The sequence below is a fragment of the Lactuca saligna genome, chromosome 3 (genome assembly GCF_052625555.1).
Source record: "Lactuca saligna cultivar CGN05327 chromosome 3, ASM5262555v1, whole genome shotgun sequence".
NCBI lineage: Eukaryota > Viridiplantae > Streptophyta > Magnoliopsida > Asterales > Asteraceae > Lactuca > Lactuca saligna.
The window spans coordinates 140,940,001-140,950,235 of record NC_136419.1 but is presented as its reverse complement, the minus strand read 5'-3'; the positions used below and the strand labels follow the sequence as shown (position 1 = coordinate 140,950,235).

General features: G+C 32.4%; 1 long non-coding RNA gene across 2 annotated transcripts; it reads left to right on the top strand.

Annotated features, from left to right (window-relative positions):
- The first annotated feature begins 5,414 nt into the window (after window positions 1–5,414).
- Window positions 5,415–6,768, top strand: LOC145033971 (uncharacterized). 2 transcript variants are annotated; one of them, XR_013677808.1, is made up of 4 exons: window positions 5,415–5,483; window positions 5,912–6,028; window positions 6,419–6,560; window positions 6,703–6,768. It is a non-coding gene; the product is annotated as an uncharacterized LOC145033971 (long non-coding RNA). The 2 variants fall into 2 exon arrangements; XR_013677807.1 differs by having other exon boundaries at window positions 6,413–6,560.
- Window positions 6,769–10,235: the final 3,467 nt, after the last annotated feature.

Genomic DNA, 10,235 nt, shown 5'->3' with positions numbered 1-10,235 from the left:
AAATCGTTAAACAAAATTATATCTTTGTTCATCTTTCCCTATTTTGAGTACACCTGATGTTTAGTACGATATGGTTCCAGGTTCATTCCTTTGTGGAATCGAGCGCTAATGCGCATCCAAAAACGATCATGTTCTTGGTTCTCTCCTGTCTTCACATCATCTGAAACGTCAATCCATGATTGTGATAATACTAACTCTTCTTGAGGTGACCACGCTTTAGCTTCCACCTTCTCTTTTCTTTTATTTCCTGGTTGAAATGGTTGGATTTGTGGAATAAATTCTGGTTCAAATTTGAAAATTGGTGTTTGTAGTTGTGATTGTTTTTTTGGAACAAACTCTGGTTGGGAACCAAAATCAAAAGGATCAAAATCTTAGTCAAATTATGACTGTGTTTGTGGAAATGGTTGCGTAGGACGTGGCTGTTGGATATGTTGTGGAAAATAGGGAAGCATACCCCCGTAGTGGTAGAAAGGAGGCAAATAAACCGGTTGATCGAGTGAAGGTCTTGGAGTTGTGAGTTATCTAGTGGGTGTTTTTTCGTTGGTTGGATTTTTGGAGGATGACATTTTTTGTGGGTTTGAAAAGAGAGAAGATGGTAAAATGTTGATGAGTTTTTTTGGTTAAGTTGATAAAGTATTTAAAGTATTGGTAAAAAAATCAATTTTTTGAAAAATGAGCGTTTAAAAATGGTAAACCACGAAGCCAATCAAAATTAAGCAAGGAGCGCATCCCTGGAAGCAGGGGCGGATCCAAGGGGATCCCGGGGTAGCCCGGGATACCCCTCAATTTTTTTCGGTAGTGTAATTTTTGTTTACGCATCCCTCAAAAAAAAAATCGGTATGGTGTATATATACGCATCCATCCACTTATAAACACAAACAAACAATTGGTCTGCTGGTTAAGGCGTTGGCTTATTCAAGCAAAGGTCTTGAGTTCTATTCTCGCTTCTTACATATTCTTTGTTTATTATTTTTTTCCCAACTATTCTATCCCACATCGCTAAACACATGTAAACTCAACCATTTTTTTCTATTATATAAACCTGTTATGCTCATGCTTTATTTGATATCTACTTTGAGTCCCATATCGATTCAAGTATCAAAATATACTTCAACTTCATGTGTATATAACAAGACTTGAGGTTACCTAAGGATTCGATTAGGATTTGGGTTTAAAACTGAACCCGAACCTGGGAAACCCAAGTACCCCAAGAAAAAAAATTAGGTTACTCTAAAAAAAATTAGGATACCCCTTTACTTTGATCCTGGCTCCGCCACTGTCTGGAAGGCCGCAGTGCGACCTTGACCGCACTTAGAGAGCGGTGTGCGTGATGATGTGATGGGTGGAGTCCGGTCTAGACCGCACCCACTCCCTCTTGTCTAAGATTCCTATGTTTTGAATCTCTTGATACACCCAAAATTCAAGGTACATTAAAGTGAAGCTATAAAGTGTTAAAAAGATGAACCATTGATGTATGGAATGATTATGTTGTACTTATATTTCAAATATATTATTAGCTTATTATCTAGATAACTACATGTCATTAATCATGACCCATATCATTGAACTTATAGAATATAGGTAGTGAAACTAATGGTCAGTTGAGAAATACTAGAAAAAAGCAAAGTAACCTTAAGAGTAAAACGTTTGCACAGTAACACCAAATTAGTGGAAATGGAGATACAGTGACCAAATGTTGTGATTAAAGAATTATTATGGTCTTAATAGTAAACACCTAAAGATATTATGATGAAACTTATCAAAACATACTAAGCATATGGATAAGGGATGAGAACATCGAATGAAAGTTAGTGCCAATTATATAAAGACAAACGATTATTCTAGAAGCATTAAATTGCTAGTAGAAGTCAACAAAGATTAGATAATGAAAAAGAAAGAAATACTCATAAAGACAGAAGTTTAACGATCAACACCATGTAAAATTGCAAAGTAGAATGACACTGTGTAAAGGATTGAGAACTCCCGCATTGTCTATAGTGGTATGACTCAATCATTAAAACACATTAATAGTAAGGAAGTAAATATAATCGAGTACAAGGTGACTATTGAACTACAAAGGATGATTGGAGCATGTATTGAGTTTTGAAAAGTCAAATCCACTATGAAAAATGAAGTTTGGAGAACTTCGAGTGTTCTAATGAAAAATACTAACAATTATGAGATTAGTAAAAGAAAAATGTGAGAATAGAAAATTTCAAGAAAGTATTTAAGGTAAGAAGTTGAAAATTAGGGTTCAACTTTTGGTTATAGAATAATAAGCTCATTCTTATTTTTATTTTAGTGATTCCACTGAAGGAATCTTGTTAACGAATATGTATTTGCAACAACCTAAAATGCATATAAATGTATGAGTTTGAAAAAAAAAATGTCAAAGATAAAGTTGGGTTTGTGTTAATAGTAAAAGATAAACTAAAGAGGCTGTGGGCTTTAAACCAAAAGAATGTTATTGGACTTTAGTGGCATTTAGTCCATAAGTTGTTTTACCCAAGGAGATATTTTAAGCCTAAATACTTATTAAATGAAATTCAAATTAAAATTAAAGGTATTTTAGTGGATAAGATATTGGAAGGAAAAAAATTATAAAATTATAGGTACTTACATGTAGGGGTGGCAACTCTTGATTCAACCCGTAACCCGATACGAACCCGACACAAAAATAAGCGGGTTAGGGTTGAGATTTCTGACCCGCCAACCCGTCAACCCATCAACTCGCCAACCCGTTTATTTAATGGGTTGGGTTGGGTTACCTGTTTGGGTTCGCGGGTCAACCCGCCAACCTGCCTAATATATTTAATTATCTATTTATTTTATTTTTTAACAATCTAACATCATATTATACTATTAGTTTCTATTTATCATATCCTTAAATTTTAATTTGGTATTTGTTCGTAATTTCGTATATCATCAGCCATATGTTTGGGCAATGTGGCATTGTGTTGTGGGCTACTGTTGGGCTTGTGTCTCATGATCCCATCATCCATCTTTGACCTTGACTCCTTGAGTGTTGACTGTTGAGTCCTTGTGCAGCCAGCCATTAGGTATTTGCGTGCCTTAATAAAAAAAATCGTTCCTCACCCGCTCCAGTCTCCACATTCACAAACGATCGAACGAAGGATAAAGATTAAGGAGTTAAGGACCGATCTTCGATGGAAGCAACATCACGAACTCACGATTTAATCACTCATCGGGCCAATCGTCACCCGCTCCTCATTCGCTCATCGCTGTTCGTACTCACTCTTGTCAGCTTTGACGTTTTCGACCCACCTTCCTTTCTCTTTACGGTAAGTAACAATCTACACTCTACAGTATGTTTGAACAATTGCACTTTTCATGAATGTTTTGATTTTTAGAGTTTTATTTGGATGTTTATGACTTTATGTTTAATGTTTATTTTGGATGTTTATGAATTTATGTTTAATGTTTATGACTTTTAGACTTCATTTTATTTGGATTTTTCAATTTCATCTTAAAATGTATTGCTTATTAAATGGGTTATACGTGTTGGGTTCGACCCACTGACATGTGAACCCGCCAACCCATATATTTATACGGGTTATATGGGTTGGGTTGGGTTGATGTTTCCAACCCATCAACCCGTGACCCGCCAACCCATATATTATATGGGTTGGGTTGAGTTTCTGAATTTCAACCCGCCAACCCGTGACCTGCCAATTCGAACCCAACCCAATTGTCAGGCCTACTTACATGGACATTTTCATATTTATAGTATTTACAGATGGAACTAAATAAAAAAGAAAATGGAAATAAATATGTACAAAAACTAAATAAAAAAGAAAATGGAAATAAATATGTACAAAAAAATATAAATTATTATGATACTAGAGGGACTAAATTGTAAAATACAAAACAACTTGACTAGATAAAAGGAACCGTAAAAGAAAAAAAAAAGGAGAACAATAATCAACGTGCTCATGCGATATGAATTTGTAGCCCCTAGTTTCTCTATCATTTTAAAGGTTTTCATTGGGACCAAATTTGGAAAAGTCACAAATTGTTTTCACACACACATATATATATATATATATATATATATATATATATATATATATATATATATATATATATATATATATATTACTATATTATTAAACATATTACCCATTTCTTGAAAATTAAGAGGTATACCCATTACAACATAACGTACAATCTTATCAAGCTTCCATTCTAACAATATACCTCATTGTATCTTTACGCTGTCTTTAGATCTTGAAAACACTAAACCCTAACTTCCTCTAGCCGTCAAAACACACACCTCTTTTGTCCCATTCCTTGTTCTTTCAAGTTTCCGGTAGCCCTCCAGTGCCACCACCCTCCTCACGCTTCCGCTACAACCTGGAATAGGTCACCGACCATTCCTTCCTCTGTTAACCTTCTCTACCTCTGTTTCTCTTCAAAAACTACAACCGCACATGTGTCTTTGCTCAAGAAAAAGGTAACAAATATCCTACTTTTCAAACCCTAATCTAGCCACCGCCATCGCACCATTCGTTAGTCACCAACTTCTTATCTCTCTCAGTCTCTCGACCTTTCTTCCTCAATTTCTTTAGTCTAAATCACCATTGCCACCTGACCAATAGAAAATACAATGTACAGATGTTACACTTGTTTCTCTGCTCAAGGAAATGGTAATGCCACCTACCATCGCACTAATCATCAGTTGACAACATATTCTCTCTCTCTCTCTCTCTCTCTCTCTCTCTCTCACAGACGAATGGACTCCGACGACCACCACTAGCATCTTCTGGTGCTTAAATTTATCCCCATTAATGAGAAATGTAAATGAGGTTAATTATTCTCCGTTCTCTATCTACTCAAAGTCGATGTAATTCACATTTCCCATCAATTTTAGGTTCATATTCAATCATATTGGTGGCTTTTTTTCCCCACTGCTGTATATTTCAAGGATACCAAAGCTTTCAATCCCGATAGGGATTTTGGTAAAATGCTTTCATCTTTTCAAAATTGGGTTTTAATCAACAAGAATCGATCTAGAACTAAGATAATTGGTGTGCTTGTTTTTATTTAATACGGTTTTTTAGTACACTTGCTCTAAATTTCTTCCTGTTGTTGTCAATTTTTGTTACTGCCTCCAAAGACAGGTCATTTCCACAAAGGGGAATGGTTTTGGTGCTTATATTTCTTCTTGATGCAGCATGTCCAACAAAACAAAGTGATCAAACAAGTCCTAGTGAATGCCTAGCTGAGGCTTTACGACCAACTGTTCACTCTTTCTGCAAAGTCTTAACAACTTCAGATATATTGGTAAATTTTCTTATTCTTATGTTCTATAACCTCTAACCCTCTACCCCTTTCATTACTCACTTTTTCATGCTCCAATTCGCCAAATTCTTATATTTTCAGGACATGACACAAAAAAACTCCTACTCAGGGGGTAACAGGAAAAGATCTTCATGGAACTGAGTGGCAATTTAATATACAAGGTTCTTATACTTAACTTTGTTTTTTTATTTTGTTTTCTAATATTCTTTTACTCTTTTGTGAATATCAATACTGATGAATATAAGTTTGTCCAACTGGGTAGGCCCTGTTGGATTGGACCTTAGGCATGGGGCAATACCAGCTACTGAAACAATTGACAAAGTGACAATAAAAGCAATAACCGATCCCTACCGATCCCTCCCTCTCCCTTTATCTCCTAGAAAACCAAAAATATCAGCATAAAAAATATTTCATTTGGATTCTGTTTCACTTGCTCAATATGTGTTTATTTGTTTAAAGTCCTCAATCACCCCAAAGTGAAGCTGTTTAACCTTATTATTTGGGTTCCAATCGAAAATGGAATTTTAGATTTTCTTTAGTTTTAAATTTGTGATTTGCCTTTTAATTTGGTCGTTGTGTCTTTTGGTAGGAGGGCCAGTTCAGCAGACAGTAGCCAAACATAAGTATGCATCGAAAAACCCAGTCCTTCCATGATAAGAAGACGTGGTGACCATGTTGTAAAAGGATATTGAAAGCCTGTCTTAAGGTAATATGGTGATGATAGCAACAATTACTTGGTCTTAAAGTAACTCATGAGGTTGTAGGATTCCATTTTCATTTGGATGAGATGATTTTGACTTGTAAATGGACAAAACAATTTATGTTTCTCATTATTAAGCTCTAATGGAAGTGTACATTTAAGTTCTTTTTTTTTGTCTATTGTGAATTTTAAGGTCTGATGCTTAATGTCGATGTCAAAAAATGTATTATTTTTGGTGTAGCAAGTTAGGTCTGATGTAGTTTTAAATTTTTTTTTAGGGCTAATGTTTTTTTTTTTTTTTTTTTTGTTGTTGTTTAATGACTTAGTTGAGGTCTGATGTTGTAGATCTGATTTTTTTGTTGAAAAATGTCTGATGTGTGAAGCGATTAGTTGCAGAGCCTATGTATGCTTGGGATGGTGAAACACATCATAGTGTTGGAAAAACTATTGAGATAGAAAGTGATGGTCTCCTGGTAATTGAAATTCCAAACCATGGCAAGCTGATCCTTTTGACATGGAAAAACTAGAGGACTTTAAGGTAAATCAACAAACACATCTTTCAAAGTTTTTTAAGGGAATTTTATGTTCTTTAACAAATATGACTTATGAGCAAATTATCTGATATGGAATGGAAGGTTAGAGATTGGTTGAGAGTTAAGGCTTATGTGTCCTCAATACAGGTGGGAGGACATAACCAGGAATAATATTAGGTTCATCCACAGTTTAGAGGAAGATGGTGACATGGGAATTACCTTCTGCTTAAGAAGGCTCTAATATTCTAACTTTTTTTTTTAGGATATTTCAGAAACTTATCAGCGATGAGGCTCTTTGGTGGAAATGCAAAAGTAAATTGCTATTTATTGAAGCAGTGAATCTATGAATTTGAGTATAGTAGGATGTTTTGGTAATTATAACATACTACTTTGAATATGTTAATATGAGTATATTCGATTGGTTTAATAATTCCTAAAATACTGAAGTAGGTTGTTATTGTTTAACCCTCAATACATTACTTTTTCTTGCATTTGACCTCATCGGAGAAATGAAAGTATTTTGATTTTATCTTGCACACACAAATCCTATGGTAGCCTTGGGCTATAAAGTAATAGAGTAGAAGCATCTACTAAAATTTACTAAATCATTTATTAAGAATTGGGTACATATGATTTATTAGTTTTTTTAATTTTATTTCATGGATTAATGTTTATTTCTTTCTTTAGGTATGTGTTGATCAGAATGATGTTGATCTTGACAGTGAACCATGCTTATTGGTGAAAGATACAAGTTATACATGTTTGAAACATAGTTGGAAGCCTCTCCTAATTGGAGACCATATTTGGACGATTTTTGCTCCTAATGTTGTTTTGTCCCTGATGTTAAAGTTGGTTAATTTCATTCTTCTGTTGCTTTGCCTCACTCAATTGGAGATCATTTGGGACCTTTCTTCCGATGGGGTGGTTGCATGATAAATATATGTCCTTTGAAATGGTGTTGTGTTCACTGTTCTAGAATATCATAATTCTTAAATGTTTTTTTTAATATTTCTGTACTTGGTCAATCCTCTTTCCTGTTAAAAAAACTTATTTATGGTGAGGTTGTTGCCAATTTGCATAGAAAGTTTTCTAAATATTCATTGCACAATAGAAATAATTGACTCTTGAAACTATTCACTTAAACGAAATTTTTTACCATCCACCGCTTGTATGCCGAAAGGAATCAAATTGCTAAAAGGAAACTATTCTCTCAGGCCACTTATATAACAACGTATTCCTGTCAAAATGAAACAATTCATCGAAAACAAGATTACTCACCCCCTCCTTCCTCCATTATTCACACCCGTAGCTTAGCGCGGGTAAACGGCTAGTATATATATATATATATATATATATATATATATATATATATATATATACACACACACACACACACACACACATATATATATATAAAGAGAGAGAGAGAGAGAGAGAAAGAAATTAAATATCCTCCTACCATTTGTTCCTATTTTTCCTCCTACCATATCAAATGTTGACATGTGTCACATTTAATGAAATTAATAATCATTTAATCCACTTGTCAACATTTGATATGGTAGGAGGAAAAGTAGCAACAAATGGTAGGAGAATATTTAATTTCTCATATATATATATATATATATATATATATATATATATATATATATATATATATAGAGAGAGAGAGAGAGAGAGAGAGAGGTGGGTTCAATTGAGAAAATAAAAAAGTTGAGAATGGGGGAATCATTCTTAGCCACTCATTTAATCTAAGCATAAAAAGACACAGTGGCAAACTTGTAAATATGTTAATAACCTTTAATCTCAAATGCATATCGATAACAGTTCGTTCATCATCAAAAATTTTCCTCCAACCTTCAATAATCATCCAGATTTCTTCAACTAAACCGGAATTTCTTCGCTGTTCATGAAATTGAAATCGGAGTTCTGGACTCACAGTCACAGTCGACATTGAAGCACTCAGAATCGGTACTCACAGGTTCCCAATTGGATTTTTGGAAATCAAAATCAAAATGAGAAATTGATCAGACATAGGATGTCGCATCTGAAGTCGAAATCGGAAGTATATGATGATTTGGAATTGATAACTTGATGTTTTTAACATTTTTAACATAGTTAACTTGTATGCACTCCAACTGTTTCATGAAATGCATAAACTAAATTACTACGTTATATTCACATATAAATATGTTTTCTCACCTGAATCAGTATATGATTATTAAAAACACAAAACAAATATGCAAGTCTGTATGTTATTCATATGTGAATAATATATAAAAATTATATATAGATATATTTGTCAAAATACCTTCAAATATTCATAAGTGAATATATTCACAAGTGAATATACCTTGTAATATTCATATGTGAATATACTATGTAATATTCATAAGTGAATATATCATCTAATATTCACAAGTGAATATAGTATGTAATATTCACATTTGATATACCATGTAATACTATGTAATATTCACATATGAAATATTATTTAATACTCATAAGTAAATATATCATCTAATATTCACAAGTGAATATACTATGTTAATATTCACAAGTGAATGCATCGTTCAATATTAAAATATGAATATACTATGTTTATTATATACTATATTCATATATGAATGATACTTAAATTATAAAAAAAAATCATACTTTTTATTCATAAATGAATAACGAATGTACTGTAATAAAACCTGATGTATATTTATTCATTTATGAATAACAATAGCTGAAAATATAATTTTTTTTTTTTTTTTTTTTTTATAAACTATATCAATATAGATGTCTATTTGTAGAGAATAAAAAATCATGAATTTTGATATATTTAAAATCATTTTTTGATAAAAATAACTTCTAAAAATTAAAAAAAAATGAAAAAAACTATGTTTTTGTATATATTAAGGTAATGATTAGTATAGTTTAAAGAAATATGTTTTGTTGGAAAACACATGTGCATTTCTTTCCCATTTCTATCGGTACGTTGGTCGCTTTTACGGCAAAAATAAATGATTGGCTGAGAATGATTCCCCCATTCTCAACCTTTTTTTTTTCTCAGTTGAACCCTCCCCTATATATATATATATATATATATATATATATATATATATATATATATATATATATATATATATATATATATATATATATATATATATATATATATATATATATATATATATATATATATATAATCGTTAAAAGGTAGGGTGTGACAATAATGCCCAATAATGCCCATGTATATTTTCGTTTTATTTGTTATATCTATATTGGATAATTTTCTAGTTTTTGTGCTTAATTCCAGACTGTTGAAGATTTAAGTGTTGTTTGTTTTTCTATAAAAACATCTTCAAACCATTTATTGCTGCGCGGTGCAGCACACGCACAATACTTTTCCTCTCGCAACAGTTTGTTTTTTGGAAGATTTCAGACTACAAAACCTCTGCGCGTGTACTGCGTAGCGCAACACTTGACTTGCCTCTTCTAACCTCTTCAACTTTCATTTTTTCTAAATGTTTTTTTAAGAATTTTGTATAGCTTTTTTTTTTTTTTTTTAAACTTTGATTTTCTTAAATTTTTATTTACGGATGTGATACAATTTATTTTTATAATTTCCACGATTGTTTTTTTAACTTGATTTTTTTTTAATTTATTTTACCGTTTTATTAATACTATTTTCA